General features: G+C 49.8%; 1 protein-coding gene across 3 annotated transcripts in view; it reads right to left on the bottom strand.

Moving 5' to 3' along the window:
• Nucleotides 1-19,964, bottom strand: part of NOL4L (nucleolar protein 4 like) — a 123,451-nt gene that overhangs the window by 77,084 nt on the left and 26,403 nt on the right. Inside the window, exon 1 of one of the 3 annotated variants that reach the window (XM_019748483.2) lies at nucleotides 5,401-5,420. The exons of the other annotated variants lie outside the window; for them this stretch is intronic. The gene's annotated coding sequence lies outside the window, so the exon portion shown is untranslated. Of the gene's footprint in view, nucleotides 1-5,400; nucleotides 5,421-19,964 lie in introns of those variants that run through there. 3 annotated transcript variants of the gene reach the window in all.

The raw sequence follows: 19,964 nt of genomic DNA, 5'->3' as shown, positions 1-19,964 counted from the left end.
TTTTGGGGACCTTCAAATATTGCCGTGAGAGAGTTGAATGGGACACATATTACAACAGGTCATAAGATACTTCTAACCAGAGGTTCATGTTGACAAAAACAAACAAAAGAACCTTAAGAATGAAAATATAACTGGGTTTCTATTTCTTGATCTGGGTGGTGGTTATACAGGGTGTTCAGTTTACAAAAATCCATTAATCCAAACACTTACAATATGTGTACTTTTCTATATGTCTGTTAAAACATAATTTTTAAAATGTATACTTAAAAAAGTGTAATGGGTGGGTAGTTCCACAACATTTTGATAATCTGAATCCAGAGGTATAATGATGGACTTAGCTGCTTAAAAGTGAATAGACCTCTTTGCTCATAATATTGTTTTAGGCCACATATACTTCTGGAAAAGGGAGATAAAATTTTGTGGGAAGGAATGGAGAAAGCAATCTGATAAAAGACAATATTTCAGATAGGTGAGATGAAAAGCGCCCCTCATCAGCTTGGTGACCTTGGAAAGGTCACTTCTTGACCTCTTGACTCAGTTTCCTCACCTGTGAAATGAACCTAAAAAGTCCTAGTTGGATGTTCCAAGGATTATGTAAGAATGTACGTCAGTCACCTGCCACATACAGGCTTGTAAATGTTCATCTCTTCCCTTTAGACCCACCGAGTTTGAACATTTTATGTTTAGAAATCTGCTCTTATCTCTAGTCCCCCTGATCATGGGTCCCCCGAGGTGATATCTATCACATGAAGACATGCACAGTCTTATGTAATTCCTAAATAACACGCTAAGGCTGTCACAGAAACTTGGAATAGGCTTTCCTAAAGTCAAGGTGTAACTAACAGACCATTTTTTTACACGGCGAAACACTGCTCCGTCCCAGCCTCCTACCTCCATGTTAGGCAGACACAGCTAACCAACAGCTTTGTACCTGGCCCAGTGTGACCATAAAATTATCCCAGAGAGACTCTGCAGGGGAGCATTTTTAGTAGCTCCTCATTTAAAAATTGATGGCCATCTCCCTCGATGTTCAAACCCAGGTCCTGTGATCAGTCTGTCTCAACTGCAGAGATGTACACAGGAAAGGAGAGGGCCGTAGCAACCAGAATTCACCCCGCACAAGGTCTGCAGAGCCACACCTTCAACTGTCCTCTGCTGAGCTGTGGCCACCTGGACACCATGTGTGCTACACCCTAAGGGAAGAACACCAGGATATCTGTGTGGCCTTCAAGGAGAACTCTGGCAGGAGAACAAAGAAATCCCATGGTAGTCACGTGCCACAGACATCTCTGCCATGCCCTGTATCCAAAGAGGTAATAACCTTCATGCTAAGTGCTGTGGGAGAGGCATGCCTTCCCTAGCTGAAAATCCAGACACAGCTCTATGAGGCAAGAGCTGCTAGTCAAGGGAGCAGAAAGCACCTTCCCCGTAGCCTTGGGATGCCCCTGCCAACCACTTCTGCTTTGTACCCAAGTAAGCTTAATCCGATTCATTGCCCTAAACACACTGGGCCCTGGATTGACAAAAGAGGCTCACTTCTTTTACAGGCTGGATAAAGAGGGGGCCTGGAGCCGCCTAACTATGCCCAGTTTCCTTGGAACACCAAGCAAGAGTGATGGCATGGAACCCTTCAGCATCCCCATGGGAAAAGCCATGAAAAAAACACATGGTCAGTTGCACAGGACCGACCTCTGGAGCCTTCCTGCATGGGGAAGAATATTGCCATGGTAACACACTCCATCCTTTAGAAACAGCCAACTCTAAAACAGCCGGCCACACTCAAGCCAACAAAACCCTGACATGGCAATTGTTTCTAAAAATTCATGGAGTTACTAACTTTCTTGGACAATACCATCTTCCTTAAACCCAGCCCATTTGGGTTCTAAACTAAAGGCCAGGTTGCAAGTCATCAAGGAAATCAGCAAATGTCTACTTAAATACTGATGTTATTTCAGAATCTTTAGAACAATTGTCCTCAAAGTGTGGTCCCTAGGTCACCAGCATCAGCATCATATGGGAACTTGTTAGAAATGCAAACTCTCAGGCCCCACTTACCAAATCTGGGGGTTTTGAAAGGCATCAAATAATGTTGATGTGCGGCAGATTTTGAGAACTGATGAGTGGAATGTCTCCATGATTGAGACAAGAAAGTAACTAGTAGGGAAACTGGCACTGGCTCATTAAATAGAGACATGCTCTGTGCTTCTAGGCCTAATAATATATTAATATTTTCTTCTCTGGTGAAGGCCAATTTTCCTAATGTTAGGAACAAAAGAATCTTATTGGGTAACATTAGTATAAATTCAGAATACCTTCCCAGAGACTTAATGTGGATTATGAATAGAAAGGGCAAGAGCGCCCAGCATCCTGGCATCAGATTTTTAAGTCCTCCCTGGCAAAGTGAATTAATACTTAAGCAGGTCATCCCTTGACACTCTCTTCTGGCTTCCTCACTTTCCTCAAATGATCTGAATGCTCAACACAAGGAAAGCTGCTACATGCAGGGCTGCAGACCTATGAGGGAGACAGCATGTCTTACCAGGCCATTAGCCAGGTTCATGCCAGGGTGGCCTCATGAGCTATCGTCAGGAGTTATCCCTCAGGTGGGGTCCTGAATCTGACTGCATCTTGTCTGTCTCCCCACTAAGCCAATTAAATGACCCCTGCCCTTGATAGCAGGTGAGGTCCAATTGCTAATGGATTGCAATTCTGTCATCTCCATTGGAACTTTGAAGTCACTTGCTGGTAATAAGTTATATACTTATCAAGGTGGGCTCACCATTTCAGACCACTAGGGTGCCGTTTAGTGCACCACCATCACTATATCAGCGGTGTATGCCTTCCAGCAATAAAGAGGCCATGGTTGAGATGATGTGGCTAAATAGCACGGACATTTCTCAACTGGTCTCCTACAATAGAGGAAGAAACCACAGAGAAAGTCCTTAGGATGTGCCTTTTTGGTGCATTTCAGATCCAGCTCTCGACAAGGCGTAAGGATCAATAAAATTGCCATCAGAGGAGAAGGTCAGTCAGCAGAACCTACCCCCTGGGAAACACACCTCTGGCTACCACTTGTGTGGGAGCCCAGGGCTTCAGGGGGTTGATTGCACAGGCAAATGCTAGGATGTTGCTCCATCCCATTTGGGCCAGCTGCCTAAGTGGCTGAGATGACAGGCAAAGGCTACTGCGAATATTAGCTGCATGTTCCTCCTAACTTCTGAACCATGGCTGTTCCTCCTGTCCCCCAAACCATACTTTCACACAATCAGGCAGGACCAGGGTTTTGGAAATTGGGGTAGCAGATTCTGGGAGTTCCTACAAAGTCCCATTCCAATTCCTGGCAGGACGGAAAGAAGACTCAAGAGAAGGAGTCAGCCTTAGAGGGAGAGGCTGGTCATAATTTAAAAACCACAATAAATGGAGAAAACGAAAAGAATACAAAAACAGAATAAAGACCCTCACCCAAATATCCAGAAATGCTCTGCTCAGAATCCCCAAGAAAAGCTGGTCATAATTTGTAACGGACAACCAGGTGATTGAGGGGAGGGTGTTGCTTAAATAAGGGACAAAAACAGTATTTGCATTTCTCTCAATTATGAATACTATCTACTGTGGATGAGAAACCAAAAAACCCTCCAAAATAAAGATTCACACCAGAATTGTAGGACCCATAGTTGCATTGAGCTCTGTGGGTCTAGATGGGGCAGAGGGATGGGACCCCTCCCCATAAATAAATACAAAAACAAGGTGCTGAGGACTCAGTGTAGCACCTGCCTCTCCTCCACCCTGTGCACAATCTCCAACTGTTAGTGCCGAGCCACCACCAAGTCGCACCTGCCATCTGGAACAGGCCTCACATATTCCAAGTCCTCCTTTCTGCTTCGCTGAATCTCCATCTTCTTTCAAATCACGCTGGGGACCAACATGCATACCCGGGGCCACAGAGAAAGGTGTCTGGGATCAGCCTCCAAACAACAGTGCTACCTTTTGAGGGATGGCATGTCCTCCAAGCAGCTCTGAATATTTTTCCTTTTTAGGTATTTTTAAATTCTGGGATGTCTGAAAAGGGTGAGGAAGAAAGGGGGTGGAAGAGAAAGGGGTGCAATGGGCCAAAGTGTCCCCCTCTTGATAGGAGAGGAATAAAGACCCCAGTTTAAGAGATGGAGGGAGGGAGCAGCTAATGGCACTCTCAGGTGGGATAAGGTTGGGCCTGGCTACTGGATTCCGGGCTGGGGGTACCAGGAGAGAGTGGGTGCTCTAGTGGTGAAGTCATAGTCCTGAAGTCACAGGACAATCCAGCCCTGACCCTGGGCAAGGGGCTGGCCTGCCTGGGCCTCAGTTTCCTCCTGTGTTGAGGTGACACAATATGCACAGTGGCTTTTGCCATCTCACAGGATGGCTGTGGGAACCCAAACGATACATAAATAGCCGCCGCCCTAGGCGAGACAGCCATAAATGACTGCTGTCACCACTACTCTGGAGGGACGAGCTCCGGGACTGTGGGGACCCGCCTCCCTTGGGCGCCACGGCTAAGGACAGGGAACCGGGTCGCTGAGGGGGGTACTAGGCGGAAGGGGGCGGCCCTGAGCCAAGCAGGCCCGGCGGACGGGTCCCTCCGGGATCGCGGCAGGCGGCCCGGGCGCGCTAACGAGAGGGGGCCCCAGGTGCGGGCCCCACCCAGGCCGGGGGTGGGGGAGAAATGGGGCTTGAGGGGGAGGGGAGCGGCCCGCGCGCTAATGACTGTTGACAGCGCGCGCTGGGGCTGGCCTGGACGCGCGCGCCACTGACAGCTGCTCGGGCGCGGGGTGGGGGCGCGGGGCGGGGGTGAGGCTGCTCACACTTCCCCCACGGCGCACGCGCGTGCGCCTTGGTGGGGTGGGGCGGGGAGGCGCGCGCGCGCGCCGGGCTCGGGTTCCGAGGGCCTGCTGGAGCGGCTCGCGCGGGCTCCTCGCGGGCAGGCAGGTAATGAGAGTAACCATGGCAACCCACCAGAGGAAGTGTATTCTGCAGGAGACGTTAATCCCCTCTCCCCAGAGCTGGGACAGCCTGACTTTCCATTCTCACACAGTAATTAGATACCAGCTGTCAGTGCAGGGGGGAAGGCTCCGAGGCTGCAGACCGGCTTGGGGGGACACACAAAGGGGGTGGGGGGCGCGGGGAGGGCGTTAAAGACACAGGGACTCTTTCCTGCGGTGGGTCGGGCGACGCGCCTCCCCCAGTTTCCATCCTCCGGGGGCGCGCCCGCTCACCTGGAGACCCCGCCCGCGCGGGGCCCCGCCCACTCCACACGCACCTGCTGCGCGCGCGCGTGCCCGCCCGCCCGCCCTCGCGCTAGCCCCGCCTCCCCATTCCCGGAGCACCTGCCCTGCTCCCGCCCTACCCTCCCGGGACGCTGCCCACCTGTCCTTTGTGCGGGGCGGTACCATTCGATCTGGCCGGCTCTCCTTCAGGGAGCGCCCGCTATGTGCCAGGCGCTGTGCCAAGCCTCATCTGTGTAATTCTCACAGACCCTCTGCGGTAGGCGCTTCTGCTGTTCCCCGCCCAAGGCGCAGTGGGGTGTGGCCATTTGCCCAGGTCACGCAGAATTGAACCCCCATCCTGATGCCCATTTAACCATCAAGCTACAGCGCCTCCCCATCGCGTCCGCATCCGTTATAGTTCCGGGGAGCCTCCCAATTGCTCAGGGAGACAAAACAATCACACTGGTGGCTGGCATTGTGGTGCACTTCATGTGTGCCAACATTTACTGCTGCATTTCACTTTCCCTGCAGCTCTGGGAGGTTCATTACCCCATGTTACAGGTGAGGAAACTGAGGCACAGAAAGCTGGAGCGATTTGCCCACAGTCCGGAAGAACAGAGTGGCAGGACTGGAATTCAAACCCAGGCAGTCAGACCCCAGGATCCATGCTGCCAGCTACTAGGCACTATTAACTCCACCCTTGAGTTCCTGGTGGCTGGAATCCAGCCCAGGTCTCCTCCTTTCACTGTTCAGCCCACCCACATCCTGTCCCAGCATTAGTGAGGAGCTGCCTCTCTTTGCCATACCTGAGAAATCTAAGAAGTTCCTAGGCCTTAAGCCACTGTCACCTCCCTCCCTAATTTTTGCAAGGCCTCCCAGAAACCTTTGCTCTCAGCGTGGGTAGCCACTTAGAAATCATTCTAGGCCAGTCTCTCCATTTCCCAGGTAGGGAAACCAAGACCACCAAGACCAAAGGCTAGCCCAAGGAGGAGATGGCCTAGTGGAATCTTTGGAAGGGGGTGGGGAGTTCAGTCCCCACAAGCCCAGCTGTGCCTCCTGCCCCCCACTCCACAATCAGGCCTAGGGGTGGGGCATGCCAAGGAGGGGCAGGAAGTGCTGAGAAGCAGAGCAGCTCCTGTCCCCAGTGGCAGCGGTGTCTGGGGCAGGAGGAGGCTATCTGATCCCTTCCCCACTGCCCCGTCCATGACCTCCTCCCTCCCTCCATCTCTCCCTCCTCCCTCATGGCCAGGGTAGCCAGCACCCTGAGCTGCAGCTGAGAACCCAGCATTCTCCAACCCAGGCTGCATTCCTGTGGGAGGAGGGGGTGGGGAGAGGCTGGGCCAAAGGCTTTAGGGACAGGGGCACCCTTGGGGATGCCCCACCCTGCAAGGGCCAAGGCCCAGGAGCCTCACCGTTTCCTGCCTCTGCTCTCCCATCTCTCAGTAGCAGAGCTGCCTAAATTTGGCTCCAGGAGGGAAGGGGGTGGGGGGATGGCTGCAGGCAGGCGCTGTCGGAGGCCAGGGCGCAGCTCCCTGTCTAGCCGGCTGGTGTTTTTGCTGTCTGGAGGAGGGCAGGGGGGCCCAGATGCCCTCTCCAGGAAAGGGAGATGCTGGTACCTTCTGACATGCGCTAAGTAATGTGCAAACGACATGCAAACTGAGCTTCAAACTGGCATCTCAGCCAGGGAACAGCTTGGGTGCTGCTTTTGGGATGAGAACAGAAGGACCAAGCCCACTCCCCAGGGGTTTGGTGGGGGGTACAGGGTGTCCAGCGCTGGGAGTTGGGAGACTCAGTTTCTTGCAAGGTATATATAGCTTTGGGGCTTTAGATCAGCAGCTGGACCCTCTGGGTCCCAGCCTGAGGTCAGAGCCATGGCTTTCTCTGCCTGCTCTGGCATAGTGCTTGGCACACTCTGAAACAGGGTTAAGCACATGAGTTCTGTAGCCACCCTGCCCAGGTTTAAAACCTGGCTCTCCATGGGCCAACTGGGAGAATTTCTCAACAGTGTACCTAGGCAAATGGCTAGTGGGATTGAGTATCTGTTTTAGTACAGCTACTGCCCTAGAAGTTGGGCCCAAGGCCACGGCTTGAAAGAACATGGGCTTTGGAATCAGACCTGAAGTCCAGGCCTGGCTCAACTGTCAAGGCTCTGTGGGTCTCACACTCCTCATCTGGGAAATGGGTTCAGGATCTCCAGGCCACATAAAGGCCTGGCACGCAGTGGTCACCCCAAAAGTCTTCCCACTGGTATAGTCTCATTGCTCTCTGAATGCATTGAACTACTTTCTCTGTCCTGTTCCCATCTTCCCTCTCCTGTTTGATCTTTGTCCTGTTTTTTCTCTTGTCTCTGGATAGTTGTAAATCTTCTGCGGTCTCCTCCCTTTCTCTCCACTTGTCTTGCTGACCTCGGGCAAGTCACTGTCTCTCAGAGAATCAGTCTGTACATCTGCTAAATGGAGGTAATGGGAGGTGGATGATGAGCTCTATCTGGGGTTTGGGGCCCAGTAGCCACTTGATGGGTGGCAGCTCTTCTTTACGAGGCCTCCCCCCCTTCCCACCTATCATCCCAAATGACCAGGAGGGGTGGGCTGTACCCTCAGATCTTCGGGTATGGGGTGTGGGGGCCCCGCTTCTCGGTTACTCTGTTTAACCCCAGATAACTGCTCTCCTGCCCCTCGGCCGGGGCTGATATGAGCTGAATCCAACTTCCTGCCACCCAAAAGCCACTTCCTGCCAAACTCGAGCTGATACCAGAAGAACTTGTTTTCTGTGCACAGAGCAGTCCCTGGTGTGGCAGCCACCTGCCTGCCCCGGGTGTGAACATTTTTTCCATTTGCCTGTCTGCCTGGTGATGCTGGGTGGGGGAGGATGGCGACTGCCCTCCTCACCTCTAAACCAGCCCGGTTCTGCCCCGAAGTCGCCTCCAGGCCTGCCAGCCATCCCAGGAAGGGTGCCAAGTGTCCCTTTGGGCCCAGACAGACATGTGTAGGCAGTGATACACAGTCTGACACAGCCACACTGTCAGTCTGACAGAGTTCCCACAGCCACCAGGCATCTGGGCTCCAGGAGACAAGTATGTGACACTGTTGTGCACAGTCACTCACACTCAGAGTCACATACAACCATACAGTCATCAGTCACACAGAGTCACGGTCAGAATCCCGCACAGACAGTTACACCCAGTCTCAGAGTCACACACATACGTACACACAGATACACATCTGCAACCGACTAGAATAGGAACAGGTAATTAGCTGACCAGTGCTGTTCCCTCAGTTTCCCTATCTGTGAAAGGGGGATAACAGCCCTACCCCACAGGGCTGTTGGGAGAGTTAATAAGCAACTGCATGCAGAGCCCCTGTCCCTGTCTGGTCCATGGAGAGTGCCCTCTAAGTGACGCTATCTTAGCTAGCCAGAAGCATCCTGTGCCCAGCTCCCACTGAGCTCTTACGTACATTATCACCAGGGAAAGGCATCTCTCCAGGAGGCAAATGTCATCACTCCCATTCTTACAGATGAAGAAACTGAGGTTCAGAGAAGAGACCCACAGAGGCCTCAGAGTGTCCCCACAGACCTCGTCTCCTGCCACACTCTCACTCTGCTGCTCCAGCCTACCTCACTACCTGCCCGCACTGTTGCCTCTGCCTGGAATGTCCTTGCCATTTGCTCTTGGTTTGACCGGCTCCTGAGCTGCCTCCTTACACAATTCCTCCCAAAAGCCTGTGCCAGCCCCTGTTCACTTCCTTCACAACACTTACATTTGCAAAACAGTGTGGACCCCCACTGGACTTTAAGGGCTAAGAGTCGGGACCATTTTGTCCTGTTCTCTGGCACATAGTAGGTGCTCAACAACTTCAGAACTAAATGAATAAATGAAGTAGCCTCTTCACAGCTACTGAGGACAGAGTCTGGAACCAAACCCACACTTGGAAGCCAGAGCTTACTTCTATGCTATCATGCTTCTCATGCCACGGCAAGGCACTTAATAACTTGTGAATGAATGAATGAATGAATGAAACCAAGATCTTGAGATCCCAGTCCAGTGCCTGAGCTAAACCTCTTTCGTTTCCTGGCAGCGTGGACAGGAGCCAAGCTCCAGCCGCCTCGGATGGTGGCAGGGCTGATGGGCCGCCTGAAGCCGGCTGTCAGAAGCTCGTCTGGCCACAGCCGCCAGCAGGGGAGACCAGCTGGCGGTGCAGGGTCCATGGGCCCAGGCCTGGAATCTGAGCCGCCCTGAGAGGCCCAGCTTCTCTCCGGGCCCCCACAAACTGGCCTTTGTTCCCCAGGCCGGCCAAGACCCAGCAGCTTGGGCTTTCTCTCTGCCTGCGGCACTCGCGCTGAGCTGTAGAGGTAAATGGGCCAGCCTCCCCTCTATCCATGCCCAGGACGACGCTTCAGGACTAAATGGAGATGTAATTTTCTATACAAATCCATGACAATTTAGATGGAGTGATTGTAATTGGCTTTTCAATGGGGGTTTTGTCCAGTGCTGGTGGCTAGAACTGGGTGGCCTGTTTGAGGCAGACTCTATTTAAATGACAATAAAGTAATAATATTGAGGACTTGTACAGTGCCCAGAGCCCCTCCTGGGCCCAAGAGGAGCCTCATGTTTATGGATCTGGTCCTTCCCTTGGGGCTGTCTGGACAACTGGGTGGGGGGTGGGGGGTTCGTGAACCTTGGAGAGGGGCTACCACATTTTTGGGCTTCCAGACACAGGGTTCTGGGATGGTTGGGTAGAGAGAGTCCCATGACACCCGCTTACCTGCTCCCTCAATCATTACACACACTAACTAGTGCTGCCTGAGGGGGCTGGCTGCTATTCTAGGCTTTGGGGTGCTGAGATACAGAGAACCCTCCCGGGCAGGTCAGAGGAAAGGGGGTACAATGGCCAACACAGCATGAGGTTTGAGAGCATGACCCAGAGCCAGATAGCACGGGTTCAAATCCTACTCCACTCCTTACTAGCTTCATACTTAACCTCTCCGTGCCTCTGTTTCCCCAGCCATAAAATGGAATTGCAATGAAAATTATTATGAGCAGGAAACACCGGAATAGGGCTCAGCAGAGTGACTGGCAGGTGGAAGGTGCCGTAAGGTATTGCCACTGTTCATTAAAAGCTCCACCTCCGGAGTCAGACCATGGGCACGTGGCTTAACCGCTTTAAACTTCCAGTGGCTTCTCTTTAAGTTGGGGCTTTTAGGAGAGCCAACCCCATAGGGTTGTGAGGATTTCAGGAGAGGATACAGGAAAGTGCTTAGCACAGAGCGGGCACAAGCTCCGTAAACATTAGTTCTCGTTACTGTGCCGTTCCTTGGCCTTGAGGAGCTCACCATCCAGTGATAATTATAGTGTTGAGTGTGGGAGGCAGAAAGGGAAGAAAGCTCATAGGAAGCCACCACGGAGCTGTCTCTACTGTCAAGGGATGCCCAGGAGAGAGAGATCCGGAAGGGCCTGGCGGGGGGGAAAGGGCGGGCATGGAGCTGTGTAAAGGAAGGAAGGCTTCACAGAGAAGGTGATATATTGGGCTGGGCCTTGAAGGATGAGTGGCATTTTTGCCAACATGGGGTGGATACCAATGCGGGACACTGTGGCTACAGAGTCACAGGCAGACCCTGTGGCCGCACCTCCTGAATAGTGATTCACGGGCAAGTGGTCAGGGAGGCCCTCCTGAAGAAGTAGATTGAAAGCATCTAAGAAGGGAAACAGCCTGGGCAAAGGTCCTCAGGTGGGCAGATCAGGCAGTGGCATCTTAGGCAGTGGAGAGTGGATAGTGGGGAAATTGCAGAATGTGGATGAAGAGATGGGGTAGGGATTGTGGCCTTACAGTGAAAAAGGCAGCCATGGAGGGATTTTAAGCAGGTGGGTGTCAACATCCAAATTAATTTCCTAAGGACCCCTCTGGCTGCTTGTGAAAAATGGGCTGCAAAGAGTAAGGGGTGAGATGGGATACAGGGAGACCATGGACAAGCAGTAAGGTCACCACGGTGAGGGAAGTGGCTGGATCTGAGAAACAGCAGCCCCTCATTAAGTGTTGGATGATGGGCGGGCAAAGGAACATGGGGCACTCATGGCCTGATGAGGGGCAGTGTGCAGCTGGTACATAAACAAGGCTGGTGGAAAGAGATGACAGAAAAGAGGTGAGGGCTGCCTCCCACCTCTCCACGCCAGGCAGAAGCTCCTGGGCGTTTTCCTGAAGGCAGCATGAAGCCAACACCATTTTTTTCAAGGCAGGGAAAGACCATGCTGAGATTTATGCTTTTGAAAAATCATTCCGGCTGCAGGGTGGAGGGGTTGCAGGTGGCGTGTGGGTGAGGCCAGAGGGAAGGAGGCAGGGAGGGAGAGTGATTGTGGGGCCTCAGAGAGGGTAACAGGCACCCCGGCCATCACTCTGAGAGCAACAAACTTCTCCCTTGGAGACATCTAAAAACTAGTCCTAGGTCACGGAGCTTGTCAAGGCAGAGATGGGATCCCACCCCAGGGCAAACTCAAAGCCCAGTGTTCTTTCCCCTTTGGCACCATCATGAGTAGTGTTTATTATAAATAGTATTTATATAATAAAAGCCGTCCAGCTATAAAACCCTTAGGATGAGCCCAGGAGGTGGATACTATTATCATTCCCATTTTATGGATAAGGAAACCAAGCCTCCAAGACACCGGTCACTTGCCTAAGGGCACCCAGCTGGGAATAGAGGCTCAGACCCAGGCCGTCTGACTCCAGATCCACACACCAGAGGTCCTAACCAGGCTACAGGCCAAACGGGCCTATGGACACATGGGGGGGGGGGGGGGCATGCGGAAGTTTATTATAATTTTGAATTTATTGCTAATATTTAAAAGTTGGGAAATTTCATGGAAGAAGAAAACTTGAACTTTGGATAAAACCTCCTAACATTGGCAGCCCCAGGACCCAGTCCTTGAATCTTGTCCATCTCGTGGCCCCCAGGGTCACGCCTCTAGCCTGGGACCTTCCTTTGCCTCTATTTCGCCGACTGGACATGTCTGAAAACAAGTGTGTTGGGAGGCCGGGGAAACGCATCTATCCATTCATCCAACAAGCATGTAGATCACCCCCTCCACCACCTGGCCGTCACCACCAAATCTGCTCAACCAGAAGCTTTCTCCATCTCCACTTCCTCAAGCCAAACACCTGGGAGTCATCCTTGATCCCTCCCTCTTTCTCTCACATCCCTCCATGCCCATCCCATCCATCAGTAAATCCTATTGGCTCCGACTTTAAACTGTATCCAGCGACTGCATTCTACCACTTCTGCTCCGAACTCCTGTCCCAGGGCCTGTGGGCCCCAGCGAGAGGCATGTGCTGGCAGTTGAGAGCCTTGGGGCCAAGCTCCTGCCCTTCTTCTCTGGTCTCAGTTTCTTCATCTGTAGGATAAGTGGGACAAAGAGGGTCATTTTAACTCCTAGTATCCTTTTGTCCAGATTTGGGAGCTGGGAAGAGCCTGGTTCACAAGACATTTTATGTTAAAATTCTAATTGTCTTCTGGCCTGGGCAGGACACAGGAAGAGAGAGGGTGTCTGAGGCAATGACTGTTTCGACTTTTAACACCCTGGGTGTGACTCAGGAGCTCCTTGGGCTGGATGCTGTCTTGTTCACCCCTGACTAGATTCCCAATATCTACTGGAGCCTAGAAAGAGTAGTTCTCAGGAAGCCATTATTGAATGAATGAATGAATGAATGAATGAATGAATGCATGAATGAATGAATGAAACGTCTGGCCCTCCAAAGGGACTCTGGGCATTCATTCACTTTCAGAAGGCCTTGATTTTTTCCCAAATGAGAAATGAGTTAACCTAATGCCTTGCCTTCCTTCTCTGTAACAAGTGACATTTATAGAGCACTTACTATGTGCCAGGGACTGGTGTAAGCGCTTTACATATATTATTAACTCATTAAGTCCTTAGTGTAACCTCAGGAAATAGGAACAACTTCCTTTTATGGTTGAGGAAACCAAGACCCAGAGAAGTTAAGTGACATGACCAAGGACACACAGCTCACAAGTGGCTGAGCCCAACCCAGGCAGCCTGGCCCCAGAACTCTCATTCTTAAACACTGCTCCAGGCAGCCCTTCAAAAAGAAATGAGATTTGGGGAAGCCTGCCCCAAGGAGGCAGATGGGGATATGCCAGGCAGGGCTGCCAGCTCAACAATCCTTCCATGGCTCCCTCCTGCCAGTCAAATAATACCCAGATATCCACCTCTGGACGCAAGGCCCCTGGAAATGTCTCCAGCTGCATCTTCTCCTCCCTAAGGCCCCAGTACAAACCTGACACTCTAACTGCCCTAGTTACTTCTCTGCCCCATTAGCCCAGGGGCTGTCTTGCCTCTATGCCTACACACAAGCTGTTCCCTCTGCCTAGAATGCCATCACCTGACTCCTGAGCCATCCCCCCTCTAAGTTTCACTCAAATGTCCTTCTCTCTGCTGCCCACCCACCCCACCCCACCCCACCCCACCCCACACCCTCTCCCCACAACAAGACCTCCTTAATCCCCAGCCATATCTCTTGCCTTCAATTTCCTATAGCACTATGTCAACAAGGATAATATCGTTAATGTCTTAATAATATCGTTAGTATGCCAGTAGGTACTATTACTATTAACAATGCCATTTTACAGATGAGAAAATTGAGGCACCGAGAGGGAAAGTGAGTGGCCCAAAGTGACATGGGATGGAATCAGGATTGAACCTACATTTGCCTGACTCACAGCTAGACCTCCAAGCCCTAGAGTCAGCCCACATCTCCAGAAGTCTGTCTCGAGTCTCAGCTGCCTCACTAGGCCGATGTAGCCTGAGGGCAGAGTCCATCTCTCACTCCTATCAAAGTGCCAAGCATACAATAGGTGTTCATTCAAGATTCCCTAGTGACTGAATAGCCTTTGCCCTCTGACTCAATGTGGTCTTAGAGATTTTCCAGGCACCACATACGGAATTTGCATTATTTCTTTAGTTATTTCAGAAGGGCTGTGAGGTACTTGGAAGGCATGGGGGCTGGACAGGATGCAGGGTCAGGAGTCAGACAGGTCTTAGGACTTGATATCACTGTAAAGCGGGGATTTTAACTCTGACCTACAGGGTCATTGTGCAGGGATGAATAGTGCCACGGTAATTAATTAATAGTTCACAGTCTAGACATTGCTGCCAGGAGTGGAGGGCACGCTGGCATCATCTATTAACGACCAAAAGCATATTTCCTCAGACCCAGAAATTCAACTCCTCAGTATAAATTTACATACATATGAAATGGCCACCTATGCTACAGAATGTTCACTGAAGTCTTGTGATGAGAGCAAAATATTGGCAACAACCTAAATGTCCATCACCAGAGGACGAGGTAAATAAATTATGGTGCATCCATAAAACTGCATACTATGCAGCTGTAAAAAAGAATGAGAAAGTTCTTTATGTTCTGACAGACTTATGTACTGACATCACATAAATTTACTGTTTAATAGAAAAAACAACCTGAAGGATATAAGAGCTAAAGCTATAATACTCTTAGAAGAAAACATAGGGGAAAATCTTTGTGACCTTGGATTAAGCAATAGTTTCTCAGATATGACACCAAAAGTACAAGCAACAAAACAAAATTAGACAAATTGGACTTCATCAAAACCAAAAACGTTTGTGCTCCAATGGACACCATCAAGAAAATGAAAAGACAACAGACAGACTGGCAGAAAATATTTGCAAATCACATATCTGATAAGGTACTTGTATCTAGAATATATAAAGAGCCCTTATAATTCAATGATAAAACAACAAATAACGCAATTAAGGAACCGACAAAGGATCTGAATAGACGTTTCTCCAAAAAAGATATGCTAATGGCCAATAAGCACATGAAAAGATGCTCAATAGCATTAGTCGTTAGGGAAATGCAAATCAAAACTACAGTGAGATACCACTTCACACCCGCTAGGATGGCTCTAATCAAAAAGATATATAATAATAAGTGTTGATAAAGATCTGGGGAAATCAGAAGCCTCATACTGCTGGTAAATTATAAATGGTGCAACCATTTAGGAAAACAATCTGGCAATTCCACAAAAGGTTGAACATAGAGTTATCATATGACCCAGCAATTCCACTCCTAGGTAGGAGAGAACTGAAAACATACATTCACACAAAAACTAGTACATGAGTGTTCATAGCAGCATTATTCATAATAGCCAAAATGTGGACACAAACCAAATGCCCTCACCTGTTGAATAAATAAATAGAATATAGTATATCCATATAATGGAATAGTATTTGGTAATAAAAAGGAATGAAGTACATGCTACAACACGGACAAACTTTGAAAAAACTATACTAAGTGAAAGAAGTCAGGCACAAAGACCATGTACTGTATGATTTCATTTATAGGAAATGTCCAGAGAATGCAAATCTACAGAGAAAGAAGCAGATTAGTGCTTGCCTAGGTCAGGTTGGGGGAGGGTTAGGGGTACATGGAGAAAGACTCCTAATGGGTATGGAGTTTCTTTTTGGGGTGACGAAAATGGTTTAAAATTGATTGTGGTGAGGCTTGCACAATTCTGAATATACTCAAAACTATTGAATTGTATTTTAAATGGGTGAGTTGTGTAGTATGTGAATTATATCTCAATAAAGCCATTATAAGAAAAAAAATCAACCTACAACAGTGTACAACACATTTTGTGTAAAAATAGAAACAAACCCCCAAAAATGTGCGTATGTGCTTATATATGTATAAAATACCTCTGGAAGGTTACCAAAGAAATAATAATGGTTTTCCCTGGGGAGTGGAAATGGGTGTCTGACAGGCAGGGCTGGAAGGGAGACTTTTTTTGCACATTGGTACCTGCTGAATTGTTTTTTTTAAATAATGAGATTCTATTACCTTTTCAAAATGTTACACTTAAAAAAACAAACCAGTGGTTTATGACTGGCCCTCAGCCAGAGGATGTGTTGGGCTAGGCAGCTCTAAAACACAGGAGATCAAGGGAGAAACCCAACTTTGCAGTTTTCCAAAGACTTGCTAACACCCATCCTCTTTTTTATTCCTCATACAAGCCCTGTCAGAAGGTTTCAGTGCCAGGCCTGTTTCTACCAGCAAATCCTGTGGCTCCTCCTTTGAAACAGGCCTAGAATCTGCTCACTTCTCACCCTCCATGGGCACCATTCTGGCCCATGCCACCATCCCCTTTCACCTGGCTCACCTGGATCATGGCATCAGTCTACTCCCAACTTCCATCCTCCAGTCTATATGCCACACAGATCGGCCCTTGCCTCCCACCACTCACCCAGTGCCACACCCTGGGCTCCAACCCACTGGGCTCCTGGCCATTCCTCAGACTTACCAGGCACTCCCTGCCTCAGGGCCTTTGTACTTGCTCTGCTCTCTGCCTAGAATATTCTCCCACCGGATATCCACATGGAGGTTCCCTCCCCTCCAACAGGTCTCTGTTCCAATGTCTCATAAGAAGGCCTTCTCAGACTCCCTATCTCCAATAGCAGCCCCCAGCCCTAGCTCCTTTCCTTGCTTTATTTTTCTATATAGCATCTGACATATTTAATATTTCTATTTGCTTATTTGTGGTCTGTCTTCCCACCCCAAAATGTAAGCTCCATCGAAAGCAGGATTCTGTTTCTTTCCCCAGCACCAAGAATAATGCACATTGTAGGTGCTCAAAAAATGTTTGTCGAAATACATTTTGTCCTAAAAAACTGCCACAGACCAGAGGAGGTTAAGGTGACATGATGACTAAATGTAATGTGATATCTTGACTGGAATCCTGAGACAGAAAATGAACATTAGGGAAAAACTAGTGAAATCTGAAAAAAGGGTGAGTTTAGCTAACAGTGATATACCCTTGCTGGTTCCTTAGTTGTGACAAACACATCATAACAATGTCAAATGTTAACAGGGAAAACTGGGTATGGGGTATACAGAAACTCTCTGGACCATCTTGGCAACTTTCTGTAAATCTAAAATTGTTCTACAATAAACCACTTATTTAAATTTTTAAAATGTGTTGAGTGAAAGCACAGGCTACACAGCCAATGACAAGCAGTGGCTCATGGGCAGAGAGACCTGGCAAACATCCCCAAGAGAAGGAGGCTCCTATCACTGGTGAGCCATTTATTTTTGCAATAAAGGGCAATGTTATATTGAGGGAGGGTGGAGCTCTTCTTTCCAAATATCACAGGAGGCTCAGAGACATTTGATTGAGAATCCATGCCTAGTTCTGTAGAGCTCAGAAGTCAGGCACATGCTCCCGTGCAACTCCCCAGAAAATTCGTCCTTTTCTCCTTGGATCCCAAGAAGCCCAAATGGCCTATCCAGGCCATGATACTGTTTGCCAAGGGTACTTGGCCCTGGTACTCGGGACCTCAAGCAGGGTCATACAAATCAAGGTATGGGACAGGGAGGGGACTAAGGAAGACCAAAGGTGGTCCAGGAATGGGAGAGTAAAGGGACAACTCATCTTGAATACCTATAAAGAGCTGGAACAGGGCAAGATGTTTTAGATCCATGTGACCTCATTCCAGGCTCCCAGCCCCACAAGGCTGGTTTGGTTACTCCCGTTTCACTGGTGAGGAAACCAATGATTGAAAAAGGATTGTAGTTATGGGCAATGAAGCAGCCGCACTGGGATGCAATCTCCTGGGCCTCATCTTGAATCCCTCTCCACACCTTCCCTGCACTCCAGCCACACCGGCTTCTCTCAGAACCACATCTATACCATGTGCTCCCTCCTGCCACTTGGCCTTTGCCCGTGCTGTACCCTCTGCCTAAAACACCCTTTCTTCCCTACTAGTAGGTTAACATCTACTTGACCTTCAGGCCTCAGCTCAAGTGTTAACTGCCTATTATGGGCTGAATTGTGTCCCCCCCCACCACTGTAATTTCCTATGTTGAAGTCCCAAGCTTCCTACCTCAGAATGTCTATTTGGAGATAGGGTCTTTAAAGAGGTAATTAAGGTTAAATGAGATCATATAGGTGAGCCCTAATCCAATATGACTGATGTCATTATAAGAAGAAGAGGTTAGGACCCTGAGAAACAAAAAGGCAGACCACGTGAAGACACAGGAGAAGGCAACCATCTACAAGCCAAGGAGGCCTCACAAGACACCAACCCTGCTGATACCTTAATCTCTGACTTGTAGCCTCCAGAATTGTGAGAAGATAAATTTCGGTTGTTGAAGCCCCCCGGTCTGTGGTACTTTGTCATGGCAGCCCTAGCAAACGAATAGATTGTCTCAGAGAATAGATTGTCTCAGAGAAGCCCTCCTCGACCCCTATGCACAGTCAGGTGTTTGTGAGCACCATTTCCTTTCCAGTGCCTCCCACGATGGCAACACTGTGTATCTGTGTAACTCTTTGGTCACCGGCTATCTCCTCTGGTTGACGGAGAGCACCGCGAGGCCTCTGCCACGTTCTCCACCAGGGCCTAGCACGGTGCCTGTGCACAGTAGGTGCTTAACGAACAAAGTGATGGAGTAAAGGACAAACAAAGCCCTATGGCCTTGGGTTACTCCTTGCCTCCCTTTGTGCTTCTGTCTTCCTGGCTATAAAACAGCAAATCCAAGGCTCCTGGGACTTTTAAACTTCATTCCTCTTCTGAAGCAAATATTTCTTTTTGAGGGGCTTCAGCTCTGTCAGGTTCAGTTTTGTCCAGCAACTTTAAATCAAATCCTTGCTGAAAAACATAAAATTCATTCCCAGAGTCAGCAAAAGAAAAGGTGCCTCACCCTCCACTGCTACCTGTCCCTGGGCCTCTTCAATCCTGTTGTTCCTGCTCCCCAGTTCCAGCCCTGCCCAAATTCCGCCAACTCACTGGGGCTACATCCAAACACCTCCCTCTCTAAAAAGCTCATCCCTGGGAACCTGGAGATGTGACGTGCAGGATAAGAAAGGGAAAGAGAGTAGCCCAAAGCCACACAGCCAAACAGAGGCTGGCGCATCTGCGAATCGCGGCTCTGAGCCTGGTCCCATTCCTTGGTACTAGCTGTGGGATCTGCCCACATAAGTGTCATCAGCTCTGGGGAAACTGCCCTACGCCTCCATTAACCCCAACCAGCAGGTCTGCTCTGGACTGAGAACGGACTGGCAGGAGCTGACCTCAGGGACAGCAAAGGTCCCAGAGAGAACATGACCTGCCCAAGGCCACATAGCCAGTAAATAGTGGAGTCAGAGCTGGAAGCCCCAGAGCCCGAGCTGCTGACCACAGCGCCACCCTGCCCTTCTCTGTCAGCTGCACGACTATGTAGGAGCTGGGTTATGTCCCACTGATCAAACTCCGCAGCAGGGCAGATGGGGAATCTTAGCAATCAGGCAGACCTAGGTCAAATCCAGCCATGTGACTCAGGCAAGAGTTCCATCTCTCTGAGGGTGCTTCCTCAATTGTAACATGGGATTAATGGTGTCTACCAGGTGGGGATGTGGTGAGGGTTAAATAAAACAGTGTCAACATTCATTCAATGTCAATGTTAAGGGTGAAGCCACTAACACAGAGCCTATTTGCCACATAAAGTGGGGTCTGCCAGCTCAGCCCATTCCATAAATTGGAATCCAACCGTTTCTCCCTCCTCCCACCTGCCCTCACGGATGGGCCCCCTGCTGCTGAGCTGCCCTATGGTCTCATCTGCTGAGTCACGGCAGGCACCAGCTCTCTTCACCACCTGCTTTGTGGATGGTGCTGAAGGTGGATGGGGTAGCTACTTAGAATGTTCTCAACAT

Source organism: Rhinolophus sinicus, linkage group LG13 (genome assembly GCF_036562045.2).
Source record: "Rhinolophus sinicus isolate RSC01 linkage group LG13, ASM3656204v1, whole genome shotgun sequence".
Lineage (NCBI taxonomy): Eukaryota > Metazoa > Chordata > Mammalia > Chiroptera > Rhinolophidae > Rhinolophus > Rhinolophus sinicus.
This window is presented reverse-complemented; position numbering and strand designations above follow the sequence as displayed.